This window comes from Mustela erminea, chromosome 18, assembly GCF_009829155.1.
Source record: "Mustela erminea isolate mMusErm1 chromosome 18, mMusErm1.Pri, whole genome shotgun sequence".
Lineage (NCBI taxonomy): Eukaryota > Metazoa > Chordata > Mammalia > Carnivora > Mustelidae > Mustela > Mustela erminea.
In genome coordinates, this window is record NC_045631.1 from 37,492,705 (window position 1) to 37,496,027 (window position 3,323).

Below are 3,323 nucleotides of genomic sequence, written 5' to 3' on the forward strand. Positions count from 1 at the left end.
ATTGGCTAACATCCTCAAGTCCTCCTTTCTTATTGGCTTTTCGCAGCTTCTTCCTCTCTCTCCACAGGAGCTGCGTGGCAATTCCCGCCTTCATGCGGGTGAAGGCGGGGTTTTCATCGGAGATTTGGCTTCCGATTGGTCAGTCCCTGAAATGCTCAACCATAGAGTCCGCGGGGCTCAGAGGTTCCAGAACCTGCCGCACAAAATGGCTGCCAAGGTGGACGCCGCAGAAAAAGGCGTGGGAGAGATGACGAGACGCCTTACGCACACAGACACATGACCTTGGACTTACGCCTTCATTCGGGCGCTTGGACCTTCAGTCACGTTGTATGTCGGGATTTGTAGTCAGGTCGGAGGCCCAAGGACGGCTGAGATCCCGCGAGAAGTTCCTCCCGAGGCCCGGAGAGCCAACGCCTTTGCAGCAGTTCGCGCCCTCGTGATTCGTGAAAGCTTTCCTTCCGCCTTGGAGAATAAAGGCCTCCCGCTGGCCTTGAAAGTTAACTAGGGGGCTACCGCGGCTTTGTGGGCCTCCGCCAGAGTTCAGAAGCCATGGACAACCAGGAAGATTTTTTTTTTAAGGGTTTTTTTTTTTTTTTTAATAGCAAAAAGCAAATTCTACGGATAAAACACTTAATACTCCTGCAGAAAAACGAGCAAAGGATAGGAACAGGCAGTCCGCTAAAGTAGAAATAGACATTCAAGGAAATAATATTTAACTTCGCTAATCAAAGAAATAGAAGTGAAGTGGATGGAGCAAGGTCCTATTCTAGCTTCTAGTTCCAAAAATCCATTTAATATATTGTTCTAGGATAGAGGACGTGTCAGATATTACACTGATAAGAATAGATAAAACACTTGACATTAGCTAAAAGGCCTAAAAGCTATCAGCATTCTTTTTTTTTTTTAAGATTTTATTTATTTAACAGACTGAGATCACAAGTTGTCAGAAAGGCAGGCAGAGAGAGAGGGGAAGCAGAAGGAAGCAGATGCTCCCTACTGAGCAGAGAGCTGATGGGGGACTGGATTCCAGGACCCTGAGATCATGACCTGAGCCAAAGGAAGGGGCTTTAACCCACTGAGCCACCCAGGCGCCCCTCAGAATTTTTTTATTAGTGTAAGCCAGGCGCTATCTTATACTATTGCCAGTGAAATTCTGAGTTAGGAAACCTTTCCAGAAAACAATGTGGACTGGAGGAAAATAAAACAAAATATTAATAGTTAATTCTGGATAGTGTAGTAAGGTTGATTTTATTTTTATGAGTCTATAATCACAGCAAAAGATTAAAAATCATACTAATCTGAAAGTTTAGACCTCTGGATTCTTAGAAAAATATTTTATGACGGAGATTAGGATAGCTTGCTGGCATGGTAAAATGGAAGGAATGTGGAGTTTTGTTTTTTTTTTAAAGATTTTATTTATTTATTTGACGGAGAGAGAGATCACAGGTAGGCAGAGCAGCAGGCAGAGAGAGAAGGGGAAGCAGGCTCCCCGCTGAGCAGAGACCCCCCCATGCGGGGCTGGATCCCAGGACTCTGAGATCACGACCTGAGCCAAAGGCAGCGGCTTAACCCACTGAGCCACCCAGGCGCCCCAGGAATGTGGAGTTTTGAGATAACACAGGCTTGAGTTCCCCGCATGGCTCTGCCATATAAATGGATACACCTGTGTCTGAGATTACCAAATTACCAAATCTTTCTTGGCTTTAGTGTTAGAAGCTACCATTGGTTGAGGCCTCATCATATGGCAAGTATTGTGTTAAAATTCCTTTAGCTCTTAGATGATTTAATCTTTAGAACAACCCTTTAAGTAGGTATTATTATCCCCATTTTACAGATTACTCCATTTCACAGAATATCTTTCTCCAGTTTGACATCTTTGGTGAAGAGGTAAAGTCAGGATGCACCTAGGTGGTTTAGTTCATTAAGCATCTGTCTTTGTCTGGGGTTGCGATGGATCATGACCCCAGGGTCCTGTGATTGAGCCCTGCCTCAGGCTCCCTGCTCAGTGAGAAGCCTGCTTCTCCATCTGCCCCTTCTCCCACTTGTGCACGCTCTCTCTCTCAGATAAATAAACAAAAATATTAAAAGAAAAAAAGAAGTAAAGTCAGTTTTTTTTTTTTTTTAGATTTTATTTATTTGGCAGAAAGAAAGAACACAAACGGGGAGTAGGAGAGGGAGAAGCAGGCTTCCTGCAGAGCAGAGAGCCCCATGTGGGGCTCCATGCCATGACCCTGGGATCATGGCCTGAGCTGAAGGCAGACGCCCAACAACTGAGCCACCCAGGCACCACTAATGTCAGTATTTGAACGCAAGTGTGTCTGGGTCCAAAGCAGAAACTCTTAACCTAATGGCTAAGGAGGTTCTTGGGCCTCCTAAAACTGAGGAACATGTAAAAAAGGGTTAATACTACTTGCCTTATAGAAATACGAAATAAAATAAATGCGAGGCATAGTTTGGTGACTGGTGAATGTTCTCTTTCTCTTCCTACTCTAAAGAAAGTTATATTTTTGGGGCGCCTGGGTGGCTCAGTGGGTTAAAGCCTTTGCCTTCAGCTCAGGTCATGATCTCAGGGTTCTGGGATCGAGCCCCACATCAGGCTCTCTGCTCAGCAGGGAGCCTGCTTCCTCCCTTCTCTCTCTCTGCCTCCCTCTCTGCCTACTTGTGATCTCTGTCTGTCAAATAAATAAATAAAATCTAAAAAAAAAAAAAAAAGAAAGTTATATTTTTCGGACATGTGGGTGCCTCAGTCAGTTAAGTGTCTGCCTTCTGCTCAGGTCATGATCCCAGGGTCCTGGGATCGAGCCCCACATTGGGCTCCATGCTCAGTGGAAAGTCTGCTTCTCCATCTCTCTCTGCCTGGTGCTCCCCCTGCTTGTGCGCTCTCTCTCTCTCTCTCTCTCTCTAAAATAAATAAATAAAATTTTTAAAAAAGGAAAAAAAGAAAAGTTATATTTTCATGTGGATTATCTCTGTCTACATGTATTAATTTTTTTTCAAATACAGATTTGTCATACAGCTATACTCCTAGCATACACTCAAAGTTGTCGAGTTTGACCTACTGTAATTCAGGCCGTTCAATGTGAATCTTGAAGTCTTAACTAGCAGGTTTCAAATCCTGGCACTGCCACTTATTATTGTGTGATTTGGGGCAAGGTTCTTAATCTCTTTAAGACTCAGTCTTCATATATAAAAGAGAGATATTCCTTTTTCAACAAGATTGTTTTAAGGAGTAAATGAGATAGTATATGTGGAGGTGGACTTTTCATTATTGAACTAAAAAGTACTAGTAACCAGCAGTGGATGTGAAGTGAAAGGTAGTTGGG

At 43.6% G+C, this 3,323-nt stretch overlaps 1 non-coding gene across 1 annotated transcript; it reads right to left on the reverse strand.

Annotated features, from left to right (window-relative positions):
* Positions 1-703: 703 nt before the first annotated feature.
* On the reverse strand, positions 704-885 carry LOC116578645. The gene has a single exon (XR_004281010.1). It is a non-coding gene; the product is annotated as a U2 spliceosomal RNA (small nuclear RNA).
* Positions 886-3,323: the final 2,438 nt, after the last annotated feature.